Source organism: Lissotriton vulgaris, unplaced genomic scaffold, assembly GCF_964263255.1.
Source record: "Lissotriton vulgaris unplaced genomic scaffold, aLisVul1.2 SCAFFOLD_557, whole genome shotgun sequence".
Lineage (NCBI taxonomy): Eukaryota > Metazoa > Chordata > Amphibia > Caudata > Salamandridae > Lissotriton > Lissotriton vulgaris.
In genome coordinates this window covers 173,359-201,132 of record NW_028254212.1, presented here as the reverse complement: position 1 = coordinate 201,132, position 27,774 = coordinate 173,359, and the positions used below count along the sequence as shown (strand labels likewise).

At 44.0% G+C, this 27,774-nt stretch overlaps 1 protein-coding gene across 1 annotated transcript in view; it reads left to right on the top strand.

Annotated features, from left to right (window-relative positions):
- Positions 1-27,774, top strand: part of LOC147659628 (uncharacterized) — an 81,471-nt gene that overhangs the window by 6,093 nt on the left and 47,604 nt on the right. The gene's annotated exons all lie outside the window — the stretch shown is intronic.

The following is a 27,774-nucleotide window of genomic DNA, read 5'->3' as shown; positions in this document are numbered from 1 at the left end:
TAAAAATAAGAGTAGTCTCTCAAATCTCTTAAAGGGAAACTGTCAACTATTCAGTTTGTGGGAACGGGGTTCGAATAAAGCGGCACGGGCAACTCCGCCCCTGGCTGATAAGGCTGAAAACGGCCAGGATAGGATAGTTACACAACACGCAAAGGTCCTTTATGTACCTGAGAGATCATCTGAGTCAAATACAAATGAAGAGGTTAAACATTATACAAATCATGTAGCTGTCATTGCTTCATTGCCCTCACATTCTTCCTGTACTCCTGTGAATAATCCTAACATTAACTGTGTGCAGGCCTTAGTATATGACACCCCCTCCAATCCCCTTATGCATTCTCCCAAACCTGGCCCTAGTGGGTCTAATCAAAAATTAAGCTTATCTTCTCAGAGAGAAGATAAGATTAATAAATCCATACCCTCTGAAACAGACTTGGAGCTTTATAAACGTTATGTTTCCGATGAGCCTAGTAGGCTCCACTTTGGCAAAGACTCCGGCAACATTCGTTCCTTCTGGTCTTCAACTTTACAGCAGTACACCTTCTAACAAATCTATTGCCAATAGTACTTCAATGAGTCCCGTTTTAAATTTAACAGGCCTTGACGACTCCAACCCTGTTAGTTCTGATAAACCTATTTCCGAGTCTTTGATCTCATTAGAGTGCTTGTTGTCATCTATTTTATCTTTATTAGAGAAATTTGTAGGGGGCTCGGATTGTGTCTTGGAAACGGTAACTCAAATTTTAAAAGTACTATTAAATAATCGCAAGGAGAAGGTTCCTCTCTCCAATTCTGACGTCTGTTTACCGGAAGACAAAGGGCTGAATAATACATTCTTAGAAAGTGTACCTGTCCCCTTGGAGGTTTCCCAATCACCCAGAGTTGATAAAAAGCTGATCTCCCCTATACATAACCTTGCTTCCAATTGTGTAGTGGAGCATGATTGCTCTATAGTTGAAGTCCCGTCCACTCAGAGCGCGAAACAGGATAAGGAATGTTTTGCGATTTTCAACCAACAGAAGGTCAAGAAAAATAGAGCAGTTTTGGGAACGACTGTTAGTGGGGGAAAAGAAAAAATGGGGAAATTAAATAAGAAGGGAAGAAACAAAAGGAAGTTAATTCGTAGGATTGAAAAAAATAGGCGGAGGAAAATCTTCTTTGAAATCCAGCAGGAAACCTCTATCAAAGATGATGTGGTTGAGGAGCCTCTAAGTGGTGTCAAAGATATGGCATTGGTCTCAAAAGTATCTCATGACCGTCCCCAGTCTTCATCCCTAGAACCCATTATTATTATTTCCAACAAAAAAATGCCATCCCCGCCCAAAATGCCCTTTAATCCTTCTTCTAACTCTGTCCCCACGGGTTCTAATGTTACAAAGGATGGATGCCAAGTTGTTAAGAGTAAAAGTGAGTTACTCTGGCCAGGTCAGTTAGGGGCAGCTACTGATAAGTCCATGGACATGGGTCTGTCAGTACTTAACCCCTTGGCTAGGCCATTTTCCGGCTTTAAGGTCGATGTAGAGGATACAAGCAGAACGACAAGCAGAACCTCCGTATTTAGAAAAGAGGAAAATATAAATACATTTATCCTCGAGTTTTCCCCCTTGTTCGAGGCTGATTGCATTTTGAATAGAGCTGCTCTCCTTAAATGTTTCCATGAGTCCGAAAAATTGGAATTAATCCAATCTTCGGATATAGATCAGATTTATATTTGTAAAACGGATGGCAGATTTCTAACGAGGGCTAAATTTCATTCCAAACTCATTGTAAATTTAATTCTTCAGTGTTCTGAGAGATTTCAGAGTAAGGGGATTGATGTCATTCCTTTTTGGGGGAATGACTTAAAGGATGGATTTTCGATCTCCCCAAGGGGATTATGCTCTTCCACCTCTCTTTTTCCATCAGCTCTGGGTAGGAAAGAACGTTTTGATGCTTAGAGCGACATAAAAATCTTCCTCTCTAAGGATATTCGCTGTGTATCCGAAATCAATCCTCCTCTTCTCTCTGTGCATAACAGAAATGAAGATGAGAGCTCCCGTTGGAATTGGCTGCCTGGTGTTCTTGCGAAGAAACCCATTATGAATCAGGAAAGGCGATCTGATCTTTAGCAGTAATTTAAAAATCCTGTCTTGGAATGTAGCTGGGGTAAAGAACAACTCTGAAAAAATTGAGTTCCTCCTTTCTTCAGGGGCCAGTGTGATCTGTCTCCAAGAGACATGGCGCACTGAAAATCTTATGTTGGGAAGTGACTACATTATCTTGGAGGGTAAAGCCTCTGCTTCCATAAGAGGCCACGCAAGAGGGGGTATTGCCTGTTGCTTAACAAATCAGATAAAATGGAATTTTTCACATTTTTTGGATCCCAGTAACCTGTTTCAGGCTGTTACTTTAATTTGCCTTGATTGTATAGAAATTCCGTCCCCACTAGTTTTGATTAATGTGTATATTCCTCCTGATGAGTATTTCAATCCAATTTTGAAGAAAGTTTTTTCCTATGCTAAGAAAGTGCGTGAGAATACCCCATCAGCCCATATAATCTTGGTTGGAGATTTCAATTGCAAGGTTTCTAACTCAAGTTTGTCTTTATTTAGAAATAAATATAGGGAAGAATCCTTGCACATTCCCCAATCTGTCTGGCCCGGGAATATTAAAACTAATAAAAGAGGGAAAATCCTTTTGGAGGAGGTACTCAAGCTGGATGGGATTGTGGTTAATGGACGTCTTCCGTCTGACTCCCCGGCAAATTTCACTCATGAATCATACCAGGGAGAATCTATATTAGATTATGTTATAGCTGTTAATTCTTCCTTTGTCATATTGAATGATTTGGTAATCTCTAAAACATGTTTTAGTGACCATTCCACTTTGGTCATCTCTTTAAACATTCTCCCCCCCTTGGCTGACCGTTGGTCGCTAAATAAGGATTTGGTCAGTTTCAGTAGCACATCAGGGAGATGTCATTGGGATAGAAAGGCTCTTAGTGGACTGGAGAGCATCCTTGATGAAGCAATCTCCGATTTGGTCAATTGGGAGGGGGCTGTAACTGTACATTTTTCAGATCTATTGATGAAAGTGACCTCTTTAGCTAGATATCCCAAAAGAGATAGGCCCCCAATCCCTCCTTCTAGTTCCCTTTGTTTGTTAAACAAAGAAATAAACAAATTGGTAAGAGATCAATATTTGAATATTCTTCCAGAAAGAGCTCGATATATAGCCCTGTTGAAAAGAAGAAGGAAAAGGTTGAAACTCAGATTACGCAAAGATAGAGAGGACCAATTTTGGATACAATTGAGGGAGGCAGCCTTTCATGGCCGAGCGAGAACATTTTGGTCCATAATAGGTAGGGGCTGTGGCGCAAGGATGATGCCCACTCCCATCTCCATTGAGGAATGTGCCTGGGTTGATCATTTAAAAAATCTTTATGCAAGTAATGGCGTTTCTGTTCCCGTTGGAAGTTTCAAGACGGCTGTCTCGACCGTAGAGGAATCTCCATCTGAAAAGTCTATAGAACAGGCAATAATGGAAATGCGCGCTTCTGGAGCTATGGGCCCAGACGAGCTGCCTATTTCTGTTATAAAGCAGAGTAGTTTAAAATGGAGTAAAATTCTCTATCCCTTATTTGCATACTGCTTTTTAAGCAGGTCAATCCTTCCTTCATGGAAAGGGAGTATCTTGATCCCCCTTTTTAAGAAGGGCGATCGACTTTCTCCCCAAAATTATCGCCAGATTGCTCTCCTGGACGCCGTTGGCAAAGTCTTTGCTAAATGCCTGCTAAGATTATTGAATGAATGGGTGGATCAATGCGGCTTATTACCTCTTGAGCAAACGGGCTTCCGTAAAGGCCACGGTACCCTGGATAACCTAACAGCTCTTCAGGTGATTATGGATAAATATATCCCGGTCCGGGGGGGAAAAGTATATGCAGCCTTCATAGACTTCTCCACAGCATTCGATAAAGTTGACCGCCCTCTGCTGTGGAGGAAACTATCAGCCTTAGGCATGCCACCTATACTGTTGGATTTAATACAGGATCTCCATACAGATACATGGTGCCGTATAATGATGGGAGGGGAAAGAGGTTTGTCGCATCCCATCCCTTCTGCCAATGGTCTTAAACAAGGATGCCTACTGGCCCCCTTATTGTTTTCCCTCTATGTGTATGATCTCCCTCAAGCTTTGTCTCTGAGTAGTGGTATTGCCCCTGTTTTGGGAGATAAAGCCATTGCATGTTTAATGTATGCCGACGATATTTTGCTATTAGATCTGACTCCGAAAGGCTTACAAAATCGTCTGCATGCATTACAGGTGTTTTCAGAGTTGCATTTTTTACAGATTAATATTTCCAAAAGCAAGGTTATGTGTTTGACTGGTAAGAAAAGATATTCTCATGGGAATTTCACGTGGTCAATAGGCGGCCAAAAGTTAGAAACTGTGAAATCCTATATGTTTTTAGGGAAAATAATATGCGGTAACATGAGCAACAAGGCTCATATTGAGAATAACAGGCGTAAGGCTCTGATGCAGGGTAAGGGCCTAAATGCACTTTATAAAGCCACAGGAAAACGGCATTTTCCCTATTTGCTTGAAGCTTTTCGTGCAAAAATTCCTGCTTCCCTGCTTTACGGCACTGAACTTATCGAAGTGAGTAGTTGGGGTTTTCTTCACTCTGTTGAAGGTAGACTCCTGCGTCAACTAACCTCTGTTAATACCGCCTGCCCTGTAGCCTCTCTTAGGCTTGAGTATGGCATGAGAAGTAGTTGTAAATGTAAATGTAAATGTATTGGCATTTATATAGCGCACTACTTACCCGTAGGGTCCCAAGGCGCTTCGACCGCTGCGAAACCCTTCCTGGCTTCCCTGAGAGATGGTCCCTTAATGGGTATCTCCAGGGTGAGACCAGGCATCCCCGGCGGTCTGGTGGGGCCGTTAGTGAAGATGAGGCAAGCTAATGCCCAGAGTTGCCGAGTGTGATCGCTGATCAGAGTGGGCACCGAGGCGAGAGAATTATCGAGTCCGCTGACCCTGGTCCAGAAACCTGCCGCGCCGGGAATCGAACCCTGGTCCCGGGCCGTCCTCTGCTCTCGGGTCTGCCGCCTCTAACCAGTGAGCCACACTACTTCAGGGGCTAGCCGGACTTGTGAGATGGATCTTTCATCTAGCTAAATGTGATCCATCCTCATTAAGACATCTTATCCAAAAGGAATTACTAGGTCCTTTAAAGGAGTTTTCACCAATTGTAAAAAACTTCGGAAAGGCGGTCATGTTATTGCAATTGGAGGAATCTACCCTTTTTTCTCTTTCCCTTTATCAGTTAAAAGCTTCCTTAAAATTTGCAACATGGAAGCTAAGCTTCGCCTTGGATAGAGATCAGATAAGGACAAAGAAAGGCGATTTGCCCGTTATTAATTCCCTTAGTCTTAAAACTATGCAACTCTACACTACCTGGAATCTCCCACACGGCATTCGCCGTTTTTGGTTCTTATTAAGGCAAGATATGTTACCACTGAATAATCTTTTAGCTAAGTGGAATGGTTCCTCTAACAAATGTACCTTGTGCAATGTTTCGATTCAAGATCTCACCCATGTCTTATTTATATGTCCGGCTTTGACAAAATCTCGCCGCAAATGGGTGAGACCAATTTGTTTAGAACTCGGAATCTTATCTGCTGGTGCCTTTTCTGATGCCATTCTTTCGCCCCCTAATGAAATATTTTGTTCTAGAATCTTCAACTTTTTTAAATGCTTTTTAGATTTGTATTAATCATGTGTGTAAGTTTCTCGTTTTGTATAATATTGGAGTGTTATTGTGTATGTAAATTTTATGTGGACCTCTCACGAGTTCCCTAACATAAATAAATAAACTTGAAACTTGAACTTACCATGGACAGTCTGATTGCGAGCAACTTGGAGTAGATCTTAGAGTTGCAGTTTATCAAGGTAATGGGTCTATAAGAACCAATTTCTAAAGGTGATTTATCCATTTTTGGGAAGATAGAATTTTTTGCATTAGACCAGGACGTGGGGGTGGCCCTCCGTTAAAAATAGTGGTGATTATGTCAAGAAAAATGCTTTATTTGGGGCGCAAAGACCTTATAAAATTCTACTGGGATACCATCTATACCCGCCGCTTTACCATCGGGTACACTGAATAGGGCAGCTGTAATATCGTCCCATTCTGGCACATTCTCTAACTGGGCAGAGTCGCCTGTATTAAGTTGCCTTAGTTCGATGTCCTGCAAGTAGTTAGTAATTTCTTGCTCTGCTAAGTCGTCAGGCTGGGTGTTTCCTTCTGAGTAAAGAGTTCCATATAAATCTTGAAAACCCTCTTGTATCTTATTAAAATCACTGGTTTCTATCCCTGAAGGTAGACGTATTTCGCAGTTTACCGTTTTTTGTCTTGTTTTGACGGCGAGGTGATGGCCAGTACTGTTGCCACACTCATATAGTGTCTCACCGGCGGCTGCCCACTTAGATGCAGCTCTTTCCGAGAATAATGCTCCTATTTTAGCCTTAATCAATGTTGCTTCAGTTTGTATATTCTTTGTTTCAGCTCCGTTCTGGACCCTTTGGATTAATGCGGTTTCTACTGCAGTTAGCTTTATTTGTAGGTCGGTTATTAACTGCTTTTCTGTTTTATTCTTCCTAATTGAGAATCTTAGCGTTTCCCCCGGATACCAGCTTTTACCGTGTCCCAAACTACTGTGTTGGACGCTGACCCCACATTTATTTCAAGAAACTCCTGAATCCAGGCTTGCATATGGGTCTGATAGCTAGTATCCTGTAGAAGTTCTTTCTCAAAGCTCTACCTGGGGGTGTCCTTCCCAATCTCGAACCCCCTAACCGTCAGAATGAGTGGGTTGTGGTCTGATTTAAACGTGGGGCTAGGCCTATTGTGCATTTGTCTAGCAGAGAAGACGAGATCAGGAAATAATCTAACCTGGCGAATGTTTGATGTGGAAACTCTCAGCGGGGATGCGGAACAAGATGCCCCCCAGGTTTCAGTCTGGACTGAAGGCGGTGGCTAGCTGGTTGACAGGAAACTGTCTCCAGCTTAATGCCACGAAAACGGAGGTAATGGTTGTCGGGAAGGGAGTAGAGCTTTGGGGCGATCAGTGGTGGCCTTCTGAGCTGGGCCCTACTCCGACTCCGGTGTCGGAGGTGAAAAATCTAGGGGTCTGGTTGGACGCAGGTCTCACCTTTGTAGGGCATACTAAAAAAACTGCAGCCTGCTGCTTTGGACTGTTAAGAGGTTTAAGACCTGTTCTTAAATTCTTTGACGCCCCAACCAGACAGCTTGTAGTCCAGGCAACTATCATCTCCCGCCTGGACTACGCTAGCTCTCTACTCACAGGGGCCAACCAGGCTGAGTTAACTTGTCTGCAGCGGGTTCAAAACGCCGCGGCTAGGGCCATTGTTGGCCTACCTAGATTCTGCCCGGTGGTTAATGTCCTCCGCTCCCTGCATTGGCTCCCTGTTAGGAAGCGTATTCTTTTTAAGGTCCTTTGTTTGACCTTTAAAATCCTAAGAGGTATAGGCCCTGAAATTCTGTCCAACTGTATCTCCTTCTATGTTCCCACCCGCAACCTTAGATCCCAAGGTCAGGCCCTTGCTATTGTCCCCAGATTCAGGCTCAGCCGGATGGGGGGTCGTTCTTTCAGGGTGAAAGCTGCACTAATCAGGAACACCCTCCCAGTTGAAATCCGTCTGCTTGATGACCTGCTGTCTTTTCGGAGAGCCATTAAAACATTCCTGTTTTAGTTATCCCTTTTAGGTCTTATCTTTTCCTGTTGTGTTATGTTTCTCCTTGTCTCTGCGCCGGGACGCTCCTTCGCTGGAGTCGCTGTGCGCATAATAAATTAATATAATATAACATAACATAACAAATGAGAAATATGTGTATCCAGGTTGTGAAGGATTAAGTTTAGACCAAACATCCTTAAGCCGTGTGTTTGCGCTAGGTTCATTGATGCGTTATAGACTAGAGGTTTCCTGCCTTTGTAATTCCTTTCACTCCCTAGTTCTAGATTGTGCGGCAAGTTGATGTTAAGATCGCCACATAGAATTATTGGAGTGGGCCAATGGGCTAGCTCCCCGGATATCTGATTAATAATTCTTGGGTCGTCAGTATTGCTGCCGTAGATTGAGCATAGTGTGAAGGGGGTGCCTGTAGGAAGATGACATTCCGCTATCACCCATCTACCTAGTGCGTCGGATTTCACCTTTGGGCTCTCTTAATAGATAGTTTTCTTTCAGCCAATATTCCCACCCCTTTAATTTTTGCTCCTTGTGTGGTAGCTCCTATGATTTTATAGCCTAGCGTGTCCAACAGCTGTTTTTGTGACCCCTCCAGATGGGTTTCTTGGAGACATATAACATCCCCTCCTAAAGACCTTAATCCTTGCGCCACTTTCTGTCTTTTCCCGTTATCATTCAACCCACAAACGTTAACAGAAATAAACCTAAGAATTCCTTTGCTAGCCATTAATGGTTTGTTTTAAAGAGATGGCGAGTCGGAAAATCTCTGCAATTGTATTGTTCTCCTCCCTCCTTTCTTTTCCAATTTCCCCCCCAGTCTCCTCTCCCCCCCCTCTCTAAAGCGAATCTGGACGTAGTCTTCGTTACAAGTATCTAAATAGGTGAATAACTGTGAAACATAGGATGGCCCTGAAACATGCAGAACTTCTTTGTGTTCCTCTCCTCCTGCCCCCCCCCCCCCGAGACCCGAGCACTCAGGTATAACCTGAGTGATGGTTGCCGTGAGTGAAGATGTAAAAAAAGATAAGGAGGCCCCCTATCTTGGTTTGTGGGACCAGGGGAGATAAGTAGAGAAACACAGGGGTGTCCCAAAATAACACAAATGTAATATCCTATCAATTACTGCAAAGCTTAATGCAACAAAGTGCAACTTAATTGATCACACAAACATGAAATACCGATTTATGAGAGAGGCAAGGTAGAACTAAAAGTATATTGTTACAAGTTTGGTATAGTAATCATCTGCATCAGACCAACACATTAGCTCCAGAATTAATAAACAGTCTATTGTCAATGTAGTAAAAATATTATGAATATTTATTACATATAGCTGTCTGGAAACAGTTTACAATTTGTAATGTATTTAGAAAAACATATGCTAATCAACATAAGTATATACGAATCACAAAATTTAATAATCAATCACATAATACATAATTACATAGAGTACATAAATGGTATAAAAAAGATAAAAAAGAATCAGGAACAAACAAGTGTCGACGCGGCGTTTCGTTTTTTTGTTAATAAAACACCTTCTTCAGGACAGATTCTGCATTGTTACCAAACCGTAATTGGTCACAGACATTCCTTTTCTTTTTTTAAAAAAAAACAATACAATATGCTTAATCTAGTAAGCATTAATTACGAGGGGCAATTTTCTTTTATTGATTTAGTGCTACAGTTATGCTCCTTCGTGTTCTTTTACCACCAACATACATTTTGTTCAATATCTTTTAATGCCTCTCTCTCTCTAACCTTATACTTGAGAAATACTTAGATCTTCCATCTGTGCAAACCACTATTTATTCTAATGTGTTCACCATAATTCCAATATGGTACGTACCTCAATGTTAAAAACAGGGGGGATGTGTTAGACTCAGTCATGTACTGGAGTTGTTGCGCTATTTCTTAATTCTTTATTTGATTAGAGTGTTCTGCTGGCATATCCCATCGATTTTGGGGACTGTAAGGTATAAGAGTATTTTTGCAGCCAGATTTTACTTAATATCTCTTATAGAATTGCCATTCGTTATTCAAATTTTTGTCATTTTTACCTTTGACAAGTTGGTGCCAGCTATAAGCTGTCCGGGGGAGCCACCGATAATGTGTAGAAAGATTTTTTCTCAATTAAAATTCTACAAACAAAGGGGAAGATAACGTTATGAAGGGCCCTATACCCTGAACCGGTATGTATAGATCGTTGGCATGAGTCGGCACTCACCTTTTATATAATATGGCAATCGCTGCAGCCGAAGGGCTTCTTTTTGCTATGGCACTACGGGCTTGGGGGTTGACCTCCCTGCATTCAGTTACCAAATCTGAAAAAGGGCAGGGCAAGTGCCTTTAATCAAAACCAGCTCAGGTTCAACATCCCCACGTTTAATCACTTTTCCGTGTTTGCGGGAATGGAAGGAGTTGATTGACTTTGTAGCCAGGCCCCGGGGGTCATCCCTACTCATGACCATTGTGTTAAAACTAGTCTTCACATTAATATGGACATTGGTGTCCCACCACACTCTATGGGGTTGGGGAGTTTAGAAAATGATGACCGACAAACAATTGGTAATGAAGGCAGGGTGATCATTGATGAGGCCACCCACCGCAGGGGTGGGAACCCTAAGTTAGCGCCCATAGTGGATAAGTCCACAATTTTAGGCTTAGGAGGTATATCCCCAGACCTAACCACTAGCAATGCTACTCCAAAGACGAAAATTATCAAGTTAATTTCTTGGAATATAGCGGGACTCCAGAAAAATATGTTAAAAGCAGAATGGAGTGAATTTATAGAGAGGTTCGATATCTGTATGTTCCAAGAAACGTGGAGTGTTTCCCCCCAATACAAATGTGGTTTCTCCACCTACTTTATTCCTGCTACTAGTATAGGGAGAGGCCGACCTTCAGGGGGCTTACATATTTGGATTAAAGTAGCACTCAATCTGATGGTCACTCCTCATTCCCTGCCATCCCGGGACATCTTGTATATCTCTGTAAAGGGCCAGCATTCCATAAACTCTTTTGAGCTGTTTAATGTCTATGCACGTGGGTCCCAGGGAGGACAAATTTCACCCACTATAGCTCTTTTTGAGGGGACGCTAGCAGGGATTTCTCGACTGTCCAGTGTTGTCATAGGGGGAGATTTTAATTGTACATATGAACCCCTAACGGTGGAAGACATTATGGACATAAACGAAGATGACTGTAAAAAGTTAATCCCATCCCTGACTCTCGCCCCTATTAAAAAGTGGACCCCAAGAGCGATCCAATTAAACGCCCTAACTGTAGACTATAATTTACGTGCCTTAACCGGCAGGACAATTTCGGACCCAAATGGTGCTATGACCTATAATAAACTTAGCTGCCCGTCCCGTATTGATTACATCCTGCTCGATACTAGCTCATGGAGTAGATTAGTGTATATGGTAGTCACACAGTCACAGGACAGTGACCATAATCCGCTCTGTATGGAAATAAAATGGGGGAGGGCGAGGGACTCACTTGAGGCTCCTTTAATGACCACAAAAGAAGTAGTCCCGTCTGATGGCAATCGTAGACTTAAATGGAACAGGGTGCTGTGCCAAGAAGATAGTCTACTTTGTATTAAAGGTTGGGTGGAATTGGAAGCAAGGGTATTTGCTTCTAAATCCATGGATCCCTACAGTGACCAAAACTTCAGCCTTGTAGATTCTTATAACACCCTAATAAAGAAAATTGGTTCCTTCTTCATGATAAAAGATAGTTCAAAAAGGAAGAACCCTGTAAAAGCTAGCACTCCATGGTATACAGCGCAGTGCAGGCAGAGGAGAAGGGCCATAGCAGATGCTATTAGAAGGAAGGATACAACTGCATTGCGGTTAGCTAGAAGGGAATATAAGATTTGCATTATAAATGCTAAGAGGGACTGGGAAGAGGAATTCTGGCAGGAACTAAAGTTGGCTGCCAGCACTAAGAACCTTAGCCCATTCTGGAACCTGATAAATACTCTAGATAGAAGTGGAGTAGAGCCCCTCGCCAACCTCATATATACTTATGTTGATTAGCATATGTTTTTTAAATACATTACAAATTGCAAACTGTTTCCAGACAGCTATATGTAATAAATATTCATAATATTTTTTACTACATTGACAATAGACTGTTTATTAATTCTGGAGCTAATGTGTTGGTCTGATGCAGATGATTACTATACCAAACTTGTAACAATATACCTTTAGTTCTACCTTGCCTCTCTCATAATCGGTATTTCATGTTTGTGTGATCAATTAATTTGTACTTTTTTGCATTAAGCTTTGCAGTAATTGATAGGATATTACAGTTGTGTTATTTTGGGACACCCCTGTGTTTTTCAGCCGTGAGTGAAGTACAGCCACCCGCCACACCTCTTTAATCATAGGGTCAAAAAACGGCTAAGTGCCACCCTGTGTGGCTGAGGCCAGTATTTTCAGCTAAGCTGAAGAAGTACCCCTTATAAAATATATCTCGCACGTGGAAAGGTGAAAAAGCAAATGCAAAAACCGTGATCTGAATTATTCTTAAAATTAGTATGACATTTTTAGAGAAAAAAGAAAGACATTTCATGTTAATATCTGTTAATGTCTATATTTGACAAGTTCCTTTAGCATTCCTCTTGATGCTTTTAATCTAGTTACTTCTTTTTTTAGATTTAATCTCGTCAAGGTATTCGCCGGCTTTAATTTCGGACAAGAAGACCTGAGAGTTCCCTCTAAAGATGACTTTGAGCCTGGTAGGGTTCATGAGATAGGCTTCTGCTCCTGCCTGCTGAACTGGAGAAATCAGTTGCCTTAGGCGCCACCTTCGCTCCACTGCCTGGTGACAGAAGTCTGGTTTAGCAAAGAATCTGATCCCATTAGCCCCTTTTTTGGAGTTAGGACGGGCTTGATCGTAGATGAGTTGTCTTAGTAAAAAGTTTCCAAAATAAACTAGAAACACCCTTGGGTGCCCACTTTCCGTGCCGCTGTTGCCGCCGATGCGCTGTCTCCTTAGGTTGAACGGGAAGCGGTGGGCCCTCTGCACCTCTTGGTCCCAGTCCCAGGTAGGATGGTCAGGAAAAGAGTCTTGTAGGAGCTTCACAATAAACCTTCTGGGGTCCTCCCCCTCTTTACCTTCTGGAATGCCCAGCAAGCGTAGGTTGTTCCTTTGCTGGCGATTTTCCTGCTCCTCCATCTTTGTCATTATATCTCCTAGGCAAGCGGTGTTGGCTTCGCTTTGCTTTTTGACTGCCGTAACTTCGGTCTCCAGATATTCCGTGCACCCATCTATCATAGTAACACAATCACTTATGTCTGTTCATGTTTTATTTAGACGTCTGAGGCCACCTTGCACTTTCTTAGCTGCACTCTTTGCTGCCTGGCTGTCCGCCCACACCTCCTCTTGGAATTCTTTGATAGACGCCAGTATTAAAGCTAAAGAGGGTTCGGATGAATCAATGGCGGCTGGCAGTCTCTTTACCTTTTCCCAGTCGGTCTGCTGCGCCTCCTCGTCTTCATCTAGGGGGTAGGACATTTGCGAGTCTGAGTAGTCCCACTTCAGTTGGCTCCTTCTTTTTCCTTTGCTTCTTCCCTTTTTGGCGCGCACTGGCCCTGTGTCTTTAGCCTGTTCCTAACTGTCGCCATCCCCTTCGCTTGAGCCAAGGCCCCCTTCGTCTGAAGATGTCCCGGTACCATCAGAGACAGAATAAAAATGTTCGGGCCCTACATCCGGGGTCCAGGGTGCTTGAGACCCAGCCGCTGCTTCCACGGCCTGGATATAGTTGATTATCCCGGTCTCGGGTGTACTTAGTTTGGCTCCAGGCTTCTCAGACCTCTGTGCAAGCAGAACTCCCTTGTGTGTTCCGTTTAGACCCAGTTGACTTGCCTGGTCAGTGTCAGTGTTGGTGTCGGTGTCGGCTGGGAGAGATGAGGGAGTAAAGTCTTCCACTCCACCTACTCGTTCTGATGCAGCCACAGGGTTATTTTGAGACGATACCTCCAGCCCCCCATGTACTACGTCAATCTCAGGGTCCTGGGCTAATGTGGGTACAAGAGTTTTAGACAGGGTTATGTCCAGGTCTGGGGAGACTATCGGCAGAGGGTTATTGTTTGCACTAATGTTATGGCTTAATCCTTTACTCTGTCCTTTAATCTGCCCTTTTGCCCCTTGGAAGATTTTGGCTAGTGTTGGCGCGCCAATTGTATTAGTACAGTCTTTGCCTGCGCCTACGTCTGCCCCGGCTCCACCGGGTTTTACAAGCGTTTTTTTAGCGCCACTAACCTCTTGCCGGGTGCGGCTGTTGCAGGTGCCGCCCTCCATTGAAGCATTCTCTCGAGGCTCCGTGGCGTTCTTGGCTTTGCTCCCTCTCTTGATCCCCTGCAGCTCATATTAATACAGTTTTTCAGGCCCCTCCGGGACTCCCCTGCTCTACACCACGAGCTGCAACCGGTCGCGAAGTTTCCCAGAATTATAAGGGCGGCCAGGGAGAAAACTGCCAACATCCAGGTCAGCGTCTGTATTTAGTGGGTCCTCTGAGTCCGCTCCCGCTCCCGAGGATTGCGCGGGTCTCGAGGCAGAGAGTAGAAGCCCCAAGGACTTATTCTTGCCAAAGCTACCGCTCTGGTTCTTCTTAGCAGCGCGTCTCTCCTCGTTGCCTGCCAGCGCCTCTGCTCGTGCATCGCAGGCCGCCTAGCCAAGCATACGCAACTGGCGTGAGGCGGATGGCTGCTCGACCGCTCTTCACTCCGGAACCATCACCGCTCCCAAATTACTCCAACTGAAGGAGTAGATCTGCTTTCCGTTCTCAAGTTTTGAGTTGATGACGAAAACTTGGTCCCAAAAGATAATGAATTTGCTGATTTAATGATTTTGAATTTACACCAACACATTACATGCTCAGGTCACATAAAATGAAATCCCTTAGATCTGATCTGGGCGTATAATTCGAATTGACTGAATATAATCATCCTTCCTTGCATATGGTCCAATCAGTATTTGATCAGCGTTTGTATTCCGGTAGATTTTTCTAACTTGATCTACAAGCAGGAAATGAAACCATACACACATGGCGATACATTAATACAGAGCCAGTGTTATCAACACTTTCAAACCCCTCCCCCCTCTTTCCATCAATTGAAGACTTTCTCTCCAAAGAAAAATAATCCACTCTGTGGCTCAGACATGCTAGTGACCCACACCCTGCAAATCCAACAGCGTGTTATAAACCGCACCAGACCAGTGCCCTGGTACAAGCCAGAGTTAAAGGAGGCAAAACCTGGCGGGAAAGTGATGCTAAAGAGAGCAAAATCACATTTTTAAATTGAGCTTGAGGAATATAAAGGCAAACCCCGTTCCATGCAAAGTCCTCTTAATAGGCAAAACATATCTTAGAAGTAAATGAAAATACTTTTTTGAAATCCTGAATGATTAGTCGCCCCCAGATGAAATGAGAACTTCCCTGACTCCTAGTGAGGCATTCTGTGACAATCTAAATACTTAACAAAAACATTCTTTAAAGATAGTATAAACAAATACAGCAGCAGTAATTCTGAAGTTGAGTCTGAAAAAACTCACCCACCTTATCCATGTTTGAAGAAATAAACGGGCTTCATGAATTTAATGATCAAGGTCAAATCTGGGTCCAGCAGTCATGGAATCTCTGACCTCATCAATCAATCAATCAGCATTTATAAGGCGTACCTCAAGGGTATCTGGGCGCTGCGGGTGCTGTGTCTCCATCTAAAAGCCAGGTCTTGAGCAATCCCCTGCAGAGCGTTTTCATCAATTCAGCAGCTCAAGCTATCGATCCAAGCACGTTTCAAAATGCTGTAGAGCTCTTATTACTGAAAAACCAGGGAGAAGTCCCGGATATAACCAAGAATTTTAGGGCAATACCTCTGCTCCCTTAACCTTCAAAAACTATTGGCCAGAGAACTGTCTTCAAGAGGTTCCAGGCTTTATAACTACACCGTTTCTTATCAATGGAATGTCAGCCTCACAACTCCAGTCTCAAAATATGATTCAATTTGATGATTACTTGATGAGGTTGAATCAGCTAAAACTGAATATTGACCAAACTGAGGATTGTAATTTGAAAGAATAAGACCAACGTTTGGAGCCAACTTTACTCTCCAACAAAAATGAGATTGCTACCGGAGCCTAACCCCCCAGCTAAAACCCTCTGAGTGATAATCAATAGCAATCTTAGCAAGAACCAGCAGGCTGGAGCAGTAGGATCTAAATGCAGATTTATGCTGAAACTGCTTCAGAAACTAACCCCACTCCTCCCACTTTAGACAAGAAAATCAATAGCGGTGGCTGCAGTCCTATCTAGATCGCATTATGCCAACAGAGTATATGTAAGAATACCCAATATCACCATTCATAGACTACAAGTAATTCACAGCGACGCAGCTTGTGTACTACATCATCTTCAGAGGTGGGCACGCGCCACACCTATATTGAAATAACAAATCCACTATCAGACCCACTGCCTCAGCCCCAAAGGGTTGTGATGTCTAGCCCCTCACTTCATTGCAAACCAGGTGGAAATGCATACACCCGTACAAAAGCAGAGATCTCCTGACTTGAATTTACTTGCTATTGCAAAATTACAGAGGATCAGATCAGGTGGACGCAGCTTTGGTACAAGTTCCTTTCATCCAGAAATCTGACAGCCCACAAGCCTATTCAGACTAGATTCTTCCCCGTTATGGTTCGTTTTCTCCTCTTTTATGTACTGAGGTACTGTTTTTTTCAGAACCGGTACTGATCCGGTAACCCAGCGGTGTCAGGGCAACACCCAAAGACCTCGAGTCCTTTCCTGATTCAGACCACAGAAACACGAGTCTTCTAGGTGATGTCAAAGATCGAATTTATTGGCTGCAACCAAGTAACAAACGTCCTAGAAGTACAACAGCATATAGCTCATGTATGTTATCAAGAGACTGCTCAAATTTACAAAGCCTGGCTTCTTCTTTTATACAGTTTTTTAGCATTAGGCAAGCATTCTTAGATTTGCAGTCCAAACATTCTAGGATTTACAGTGAGCTATTCACATATTTTCATTACAAAAGAAAAAGCAGAGTCATGATGACAAGTACACATTTAGTGTGTCCAGTTCGTGATCAATTACCCGGCAAGGCCCAACATTTCCATCAGATATCGGTGTACCCTCAATAAAACCGGGCTCCTCCTCATCATAAAGCACAAGAAGAGAAAAGAGCAGAGACAGGTGTGAGCAAGATTTGGGCGGGGGTGTGTGCGATGGGAACAGTTTATGGCCTGTTGTGCGTTGATGCTATCTCGTTCAGCCACTGGGAGAGAAACTGCCCAAACAGGTTTGGCTTGGGGCAATGGTTCCAGCTTGCCCAGGTCACAGAGAAGTCAATTAAGGTGTATGTGTCCTTTGATATCGAATTCAGCTGAAGTTACAAGCCTATGTGAAGGGCAACTCACAAAATGGCTGCTGAGCTAAAATGGAACCCAGGGGTTCAAAAACGAAAATGGCGATTTCGCGGTGAAATCGTTACTCGATTATGACGAAAATGCTTGTGCATAGCGTACTAGTCATTATCGGTCTTTTGACACCAAAATCGTCATGCTACGACAAAGTTTGTTGCACCAGAATTTTCGGTACTACAAACCCTCCTTTTGCCCTAACATAGGCAATTTAACCTAATCTCATGCTAGTCTGAGTCCAGGTCTATATTCCTAAAGTGTTTGAGATGTTGCTGCAACATCATTCTGGTACTTAGTTCGTCTTTTGACACAGGCTTCCTTGCACATGATGTAGCGCAGAGGCCACATATTGCAGGAGCGCACTGTACGCACAGACAGAACAGGAAAAGAATGGCTAAGACCATCCCAATGACCATTAGAATTTTCCATCCCCAGCCGGATATCAGTTCCCAGGACCATCCCATAAAAGACCAATCCCCTTTATCCGTATGATTAGACTCGGAAATTTTATGCAGTTTGGAGATGGCCTGGTACACTGTTGGAGCGTTATCTGGAATGAATACACAGCAACTCGATTAGATCAGTTTACATACCCCACCTCGGTCTGCAAGTATGACATCTAATGCGACCCTGTTCTGAAGGGTCATAAGACGATCCGATTGGAGCTCAGCAGTTAAGTCACTAAGGGCACCAGCAGTTTCAATTACGGTGGATTCAACCACCCTTGCTAATTGCCTTATGTTTCTGCTGTTAACCATGGGCCCCCAAAACGGCAGGAAACCTTTTGCGAAATCTCCAAACTCCTGTTCTGCGGTGTCGCCTTTACTCACAACACCCCCAACTGTCCTTGTCCGATGGTAATCTGCCGCGGCCGTGTAGGTCGGAGGCAACAGGAACGAAACAAAACATGTGCCCGAGAAGTCAGGGGGCAACCATGTATAGGCTCTATCATGGCAGATGAAATAGGTACCCTTTAGCAGCTAAAAATGAAGGGGAAGTCTGAGATGCAAAAACATACGTTTCAGTACAGACACTCTTCCCTAACTGAGCTCTGGGATTCTTGCCAGTACCTTGCAGACACAGATGACCCTGATGGGGTACAATCCAAATCGAGGAAGATCTCTTAGCTTGCTGTTTCTCACTCAGAGTAGCTCCATATCCGGTCACGTTCCATCCTATGTATACTAGTGTCTCATCTCTAGGGATAGTCTCATAGGAAATATCTTCCTTAATCATATCCACTATACCCTTAACTAGAGCACTATTCTTAGGGTTGTCTGTTACAGAACGTAGGGGGTAGACTTCGTGTGCATAAATGAACATTGTCCTGTATGCCCACACAGAGCCATTGTGGCTGAATGGCAGGACAAGTTAAGGGATGCCTTTATCCGTTGTGTGAGGCATAAGGCCACACACCCAGCAGTTAGTCGTGTTCATTACTAGTTGGTGAAGTGTAAGAGCTGGATGAAGGAGTTATTAATAAACTCTAATCTCCTAGCTGACTCATGTTCAGGAAGAGGTTGAAAAGAATGTGCAGAAATAGTAGGAGGAGGTATGGGCGATATAGTCAGTGCAAAGGTCACTTGTAAAGAAAACAGTACATATCCTATTAAAAACATCATTGCACTTAATAACAGGAAAATGCATAATAATAAAGAACATTACTTTGTCATCAATCCACATATTCTTGTTTTAAAATTCACAGCTTTGGCAGGTCTCTCCATTTTGAAAAACTCCATCCTCTCTATGTCGCTGCCCGCGGTGGGAGATTGATTCTGCTAAGGAGTGCTTCTGTTCAGTCCAGGGTAACTCCCTTAGACCAACCAGAACTGTCGACCTAACCGTCTACAGCTGCACTCCAAAGACTGTGGCAACCGCGACCCTAGCAGTAGTGTCCAATTGGGCTGATGATGGTACGGCTGGTTGCAGAATATTGTCACTCTCTTGTTCTGTAATTGTTCCTTTCACACGAGCATCACTGAAAGGGATGAACCTTGGCACAGATTCAGTCTCTGAGTCGGCGACACCCTCCTGGACCCACTGGTCATAGGGCAGAGGCAGGGGGATCCGTTTACAATGGATCCCGTGGATCCAGTTTTTCTTTCCCTCCACACGAACGGCTGATCTTGTGGAAAGAAGGACGAGGTGTGGGCCGGTCCACCTGGGCTGTTCGTTCTTTGTTCGCTGGAAGTTTTTCACCAATACCCAGGATCCAGGATTGATTTGATGGCCTGGATCTTCAGAGACCGGAGGCAGAGAGTCATTGACCTGTTGGTGTAAAACACGCAATTTAGCTGTCAATTCGTACAAATAGTCAAGCAAAACAGGGTGTTCAATCTCACTGAACCTGGTGGGTCTGGGCTCCCCCCATATGTTGGCCGGACGGCCGAAAACAATTTCATAGGGACTAAGTTTTACTCTGGAATGCACTGTCATTCTGGTGGATAGGAGTGCTAGAGGCAGAGCGTCAGGCCATTTAAGACCAGTGCTCGCTTGAATCTTGGCTAGTTTTAGTTTTAGGGTGCCGTTATAGCATTCTACTAATCCAGCTGATTGGGGGTGATTTGCAGCGTGGAATTTTTGTCTGATGCCTAGCCCTTCACACACTTCTTTCATCACTGGTCCCACAAATTCACTCCCATTATCACTCCAGACCATTCTAGGCATTCCAAATCTAGGGAAAAACTCTTTCACAAGGGCTTTCGCTGTGGACAAGGCAGTATTGTCCTTTAGGGGATATGCTTCTACCCATCTGGAGAAGGCACAGACAACAACGAGTACGTATTTTAGATTGCTGCACCTTTCCATGTGTATGAAATCTAGCTGCAAAACCTCAAACGGATACGTAGGAGGTGCAAAATGACCAGCTGGAGTTGGGGTTCCCCTACCAGGGTTGTGTTTCAAACACACCATCCAGTTCTTGACCACATTCTCTGCACATTTAGGTATTCCACTGGCATACTGGAGCCAACAACTTACAAATCCCTTTCACACTGATGTGCGCAATTCCATGAGCCATTGTCACCACTGCAAGCACATACGCATCGGGTAGCAGCCATCTCTGATGCTCTGACAATTCGACCCAACAGCCATTCGCATCCAATCTACCCGTACTTTCTCTCCATTCATTCACCTCTTTCTCAGTGGCCTCGGATTGTATAGATTTCACACTCTCAATCGTGCCCTCACACATGCCAACATCACCAATCCATCTCGCAGGGCCTGCAACATACATTTGACTCATTACACTCCTTGCAGTTTCTTTCGCAACTTCATCCGCATATGCATTTCCACGACCGACATCATCAGTCACCTTCTTGTGAGCACTACATTTTACAATCGCAACTTGTAGAGGCAAGGTCAGTGATTCGAGAAGCTCATTAACTAGCTGACCATGCTGTATCTTTGCACCATGCGAAGTCAGGAACCCATGCGAAGTCAGGAACCCACGTTCACGCCACAAACGTCCAAAACTATGAGCCACGCCAAACGCATACTGACTGTCAGTGTACACATTCACTCTCATTCCTTTTGACAACACACACGCCCTCGTAAGTGCAATCAATTCTGCCGCTTGAGCCGAGTTATGTGGAATACGTGCAGTTTCAACAACTGTATGCAAAGTGGTGACAGCATATGCTGCAGTCGTGTCACCATTCGGGAGCTTGAAGCATGAACCATCCACCCATAAGGTACCATCGCATTCAACAAGAGGAGTGTCTTGGAGTTCTATTCTCCCTTTTGTTTCTTCTTCTGTTCTAAGAAAACAATCGTGTTGTTCCTCAGCACTCTCTGCCTCAACCGGAATTGGCAACAATGTGGCTAGGTTTAGTGTGCTGCATCGTTTGATGTGCACATGGCTCGCTAAGAAAGTTAGTTCGTAACCTGACAATCGAGCACTAGTTAAGTGCTGTGTCTTGGTTCTGTTCAATAACGTGTCCACTGCATGTGGAATCATTACCACTAACGTGTTATTCATCACTAACCCAGCAGACTGTCGAATAGAAACAGCTGCTGCTGCTGTTGCTCTTAAACAACTTGGCAATGCTTTAGCTACTGGGTCCAAAGTCGACGAAAAATATGCACATGGACGCTGCTTGTCTCCAAACTATTGGGTCAACACTGATAATGCACAACCTTCTCGCTCATGGACATACAATGTGAAGGGCTTACTGTAGTCGGGGGTACCCAACACAGGAGCCGAACATAATGCTGTGCGCAATTCAGAAAAACTTTTCTGACACTCTTCGGACCAAGGCACGGGATTCGGTGTATCTTTACATGTTAATGCCACCAATGGTTTGGCCAGTAAAGAAAAATTTGGAATCCACTGTCTACAGTACGATGTAATACCCAAGAAAGCACGCACTTCTCTCTGTGTTTTTGGCACACTTAATTTTGCTATTGCCTGGATTCTATCTGGGGTTAGTTTCCTTCCCTCATTCGATAAGAGATGACCTAAGTAGGTCACTTCTTGTCGACAATATTGTAATTTAGACAGGGACACTTTGTGATGCAGATCACACAAATGACGCAACAATGACAACGTGGCTTCTTTACAGATTTCTTCAGAATCTGCAGCAATAAGTAAGTCATCAACATACTGAATGAGTGTAGCGCCGTCAGGTAACACAATCGTGTCAAGCTGTGTTTTTAGAGCTTGACTATATATTGATGGACTTTCACAGTAGCCCTGGGGAGCGCGTTTAAAGCGAAAGCTTCGTCCTCCTAAACTGAAGCCAAAAATGTCCCTACTCTCCTCAGCAATCGGGATGCTGAAGAAAGCATTCTGCAAGTCAATCACCGAGAACCAAGTGGCTGAAGCTGGAACCATAGTCAATAAGGCAGTGATATCAGGAACAACTGGAAACTGTGGCATCACTATTTTATTCACCTCTCTAAGGTCAATCACAAATCTGTACACAGGTGGCTGGGACGGGTCAGTTCGTTTCAAAACAGGCAGAACAGGACTATTGCAAACGTTGCCTCTTGTCTCTTAAATCACATCTTTTTCAATCAAATCATAAATGATCGCTAACAACGCTTTTTCGCCTTCACTGGAGATCTTGTATTGGGGAATGCGCGGCTTTCTAACATTGACTTTCAATGTCACAACATATGGTGGTATTTCCAAGAGACCCACATCGTTAGGACCAGTAGCCCAAAGAATATCGGGTAGAGACAGCTATTCTGTCGGAATTTTATCCCTCGACAAATACATTGGAAAAACCACTTTCTTACCTAGTGTAAGTTGTACTCCTGAAGGAGAACAGTACAAAGTCGCATACAATCTTTTTAACAGGTCCAATCCCAACAAGTTTTCACCACAACCTGTTGTTAGAATAAGGGGTGCTTCGAATCCACAAGGACCAACAGACAGGGACATAGGACATGAAATCAGGTTCCTAACCGGGGCACTTGAAAAACCTACAGAAACATTCATTTCGCCAGACAAAGGTGCGCCAGGGAGTTTTGAGTGCATCATAGAACTCTTTGTAGCACCAGTATCCAACAGAAAAGGTTCTGACACACCTGATGTAATCACCTCAACGTATGGTCCACTCTGATCTACTGGAACTGAAACAACTCCCTCTCTTTGTCTATGGCTGTCCTAGCAATCATTACCTTCCATATATTCATCTTCTGCATAGTAATCATCAGCATAGTACTGAGCTGTCCTACCAGTTGCGTTATTCTGCTGATCAAACCTATTCATAGAATTTTGAGGTGGAAGGGAGCGTGTATTCTGAGGGACGTTTCCACGTCCTCTAACTCTAGGTGTTTGCTGAACACCTCTACCTCTTGTGCTTGACACACCATTTGCGCGCTTTAACAGGATAGGGCAACTATATTTAAAATGACCTTCCTCCTTGCAGTACGAACACTGATTGGGACCTACAGGAACGCGTGGCTGATTGTACTCTACTCTTGGTTTTTGAAACTGTTGAGGTTGCTGATAATTATTCTGATAGTTATTCTGACCACCATTATGCTGACTACTACCACCACGTGGCGGGTATGCTTGCTGTAACAGGACCTTCGTTTTTAACTCTTTAGTTTTCTTTTCTGCTCTTTCTTTCTCATCTTTGTCTCTATTTTCATAATATTGCGCAGTGGCCAGTATCTGTGCTGAAGAGGAAACTGCCCATGAACTCTCTGAATCCTTCAACTTTTTACACAACTCTGGAAGTAGATTGTGCACAAATTTATCGACGAACAGTCGCTGACCACCTTCTGTACTCATATCTTGACCACTGTGGTCGACAAACGTTTCTTCAAACCTGGTGAAGAAATCAGACACCGTTTCATCTTTCTTCTGCTTACACGCAGACAACTTATCCCAATTTACACGCAATTCGGGCATCAAAGTCTTCATATACGTAATAATTCTACCAGAAAGCTCTGTTACTAAAGGCTCAGGTTTAGCACCACCAACTTGTCTAGCATCAGCAGCGGTAATATGATCTAGAATCTGTTATGGATGTTTTCCATCAGTGGGAAGCATCAAAGCAGAGATACGTTTTCGAGAAAATGTGTGTTATCCTATGCGAAGATTTAGAGGAGAATGATTTGGACTCTAGCCCGCCCGAGTTGAACCATGTGCGGTGCGAATTTTCAAAAGGTACCGTTGTGGGTTCAGATGTTAGGAAAGCCGTTGCAACATTGTTATCTCTTAGAACCCTTAGATTCCTTAGAACCGTTTCATCTTTCTTCTGCGTGTAAGCAGAAGAAAGATGAAACGGTGTCTGATTTCTTCACCAGGTTTGAAGAAACGTTTGTCGACCACAGTGGTCAAGATATGAGTACAGAAGGTGGTCAGCGACTGTCCGTCGATAAATTTGTGCACAATCTACTCCCATGTGTCGCCTAGCTCTTGATCATGATCCGTATGACGAATCTTTCCCCATAAAGGCTGTGGAACAACATTCCCAAATAGCATATCGATATCAGCTAAATTCATGATACAGGAGCCTGCAGTCTGTGATAATTCCTTGTAATACCCTGCAGGATTTTTACGGGGATCAGGCAATGTCTGCTTGAGGGCTAATACTTCAGCTCGTTTCCATGGGACATGTACCCACACACGCTGAAAATGAGGCTGAATAGGTGGGTTAGCTGCTGCGTCTCCCTCCCTCCATACTGGGGGAACCTCTCTCATGGGATATTGTCTTGTTTTCTTCTTGGTAGAAGAATCATAATCAAACAACGATTTGGAAACACCTTCAGTTCTAAGGGATAACAATGTCGCAACGGCTTTCCTAACATCTGAACCCACAACGGTACCTTTTGAAAATTCGAACCGCACATGGTTCAACTCGGGCGGGCTAGAGTCCAAATCATTCTCCTCTAAATCTTCGCATAGGATAACACACATTTTCTCGAAAACGTACCTCTGCTTTGATGCTTCCCACTGATGGAAAACATCCATAACAGATTCTAGATCATATATTGTCGGGTTAGTCACCCATCTATGTGCCAAACGATCCAATATTTCTTTCACCCTAGAATCAGGCTGTTGGCTACGCAACTGCTTGTGTTCAGAGGCAGGAGTCGGGCTTGCCGCTCCAAACAAAGGATATAGGAGACTAGAAACAGTGCTTGCCACTCTCTGGCGGACAGACGGAGAGGTCGAGGAAAAGACAAGAGGGAAGGCAGGGTGAGACGAGGCAGATGCAGAGGCAGTGTCAGGAGAGTACCAGGAGTGGTAGTCGATACAGTAGGTAAAGTTGCAGGAAGTATAGGAAGAGCAAGTGTAAAAGCCGGTAACCTTTGGGGAGGCTGCACCGGAGGAACAGGAGCCAGCTGAAGGGTAGCTGGTGGGTGCTGTGGAGGAACAGGAGGTATAACAACCATGGGTTGCACAACTAAAGGTTGTGGAGGTGCTGTAGCATTTTGCGCATATGGCGGTGGTGAACTTAACAAATGCGACATTCAGGGTATCTTTTTCAAGCTCTTTGGCTGCTTCTTGCTGAAGAGGCGGCAAAACTGGATAACATTTATCTATTACCATTTTACGTTGCCTGTGCAACTGCTCACTCATCTGTTCTTCATTGTCTTTATACTGCCTAGCAGCTTGCATTATCGAGATACCCCTTTCTCTCTTATTTCTCTTTTGTAATTTAATTTCCTTTTGTTTGGCCTCCTTACGCCATAAGCGGAAAGAGTCAAACATTGCCGGCCGGGCTTTCTTCTTAAAGAGTTTAACTTCGAGATTGTCCAGGATTTCCGTATCAAAACTACCATATTGGGGCCATTTTAAAACACCGTCCTTGCGGGTGTATTTGAAGTAGTGTGGCTCACTGGTTAGAGGCGGCAGACCCGAGAGCAGAGGACGGCCCGGGACCAGGGTTCGATTCCCGGCACGGCAGGTTTCTGGACCAGGGTCAGCGGACTCGATAATTCTCTCGCCTCGGTGCCCACTCTGATCAGCGATCACACTCGGCAACTCTGGGCATTAGCTTGCCTCATCTTCACTAACGGCCCCACCAGACCGCCGGGGATGCCTGGTCTCACCCTGGAGATACCCATTAAGGGACCATCTCTCAGGGAAGCCAGGAAGGGTTTCGCAGCGGTCGAAGCGCCTTGGGACCCTACGGGTAAGTAGTGCGCTATATAAATGCCAATACATTTAGATTTACATTTACATCCACACTTCATGGTATGTGATGGGGCCTACTCCATGTTTCACATACAATTCATAGGTTGGAGTTCCAATCGGAGGAACCGGACAAGAGTCCTCCAATCGGGAGTCCCTATTATTACAACCAAGACAAAACAAATTTCCAAGTCTGCTAAGACCAGGCATCTTCGCTCTCTAGTCTAGCTTCAAACTTCAAAGGATTATCGATTACGATATTCTCGTGAATACACGAGTCCTTCGGCTTTGGCGCTTGCAAGTTCCAAACAAAGCGGTCCCACAAAGGGGACACCAAACAAACTAAGGACTGGGAGACGCTCCACTTATACTTAACTGAGGTATCAATGACGTCACCAGAAGACTCGTCTAACGTTTTGCTCTACCAAACATCAAGGGTCCAAATCAGGGCGATAGTCAGGGCAGCAGTCCTTCGTAGCCGTCGGGACGCGGGGAACCTCGCAGCAAAGACCTTCGGAACCACGTCGACATACAGGGGTCGCTGAAGTGGCTGGCCGTCCTCTGGAATTTTCACACAAAGCTCCTCACGAATATCTGGCTTGGAACGGTACCGCTGATATCGCCCCACGTTGGGCGCCAACTGAGGTACTGGGTTTTTCAGAACCGGTACTGATCCGGTAACCCAGCGGTGTCAGGGCAACACCCAAAGACCTCGAGCCCTTTCCTGATTCAGACCACAGAAACACGAGTCTTCTAGGTGAAGTCAAAGATCGAATTTATTGGCTGAAACCAAGTAACAAACGTCCTAGAAGTACAACAGCATATAGCTCATGTATGTTCTCAGGAGACTGCTCAAATTTTCAAAGCCTGGCTTCTTCTTTTATACAGTTTTTTAGCTTCAGGCAAGCATTCTTAGATTTGCAGTGCAAACATTCTAGGATTTACAGTGAGCTATTCACATATTTTCATTACAAAAGAAAAAGCAGAGTCATGATGACAAGTATACATTTAGTGTGTCAAGTTCGTGATCAATTACCCGGCAAGGCCCAACATTTCCATCAGATATCGGTGTACCCTCAATAAAACCGGGCTCCTCCTCATCATAAAGCACAAGAAGAGAAAAGAGCAGAGACAGGTGTGAGCAAGATTTGGGTGGGGGTGTGTGCGATGGGAACAGTTTATGGCCTGTTGTGCGTTGATGCTATCTCGTTCGGCCACTGGGAGAGAAACTGCCCAAACAGGTTTGGCTTGGGGCAATGGTTCCAGCTTGCCCAGGTCACAGAGAAGTCAATTAAGGTGTATGTGTCCTTTGATATCGAATTCAGCTGAAGTTACAAGCCTATGTGAAGGGCAACTCACAAAATGGCTGCTGAGCTAAAATGGAACACAAGGGTTCAAAAACGAAAATGGCGATTTCGCGGTGAAATCGTTACTCGATTATGACGAAAATGCTTGTGCATTGCGTACTAGTCATTATCGGTCTTTTGACACCAAAAATCGTCATGCTACGACAAAGTTTGTTGCACCAGAATTTTCGGAACTACAGTATTTCTGATTCAGTTCCAAAAAACCCCAGGTTGAGCATGCTCTCTATATATGCAATGACATAACAAGCGTTTTGTAGATCCTGTAGAGGTTTGGCATGTTGGCGCGTGCTTCAGTCACTGACCTGAATACTGCAAAAGAAAGGTGTACAGTGCAATTGAGGATGATAGCGCAGTCTTGTCTGCCAGGGTATTATAAACCTTTCATTGCTGCAAGGCAGTTACAGTATTCTCTTTTTGTGGTTGCACAGTGTACAATTTGAGCAGGAACTGACGTAATGTTGGAAACACATTTCAAATCCGTGCCTTTCATAATATATGAACTATGTTGCGGGTATTGTGAAATTTTAATGATTCCATTTTTTTCAGGTTTTAGAATTTCGCATTTTTCTCTGATCAGGAATATTTTGACCTAACTGTCCTGTGATAACG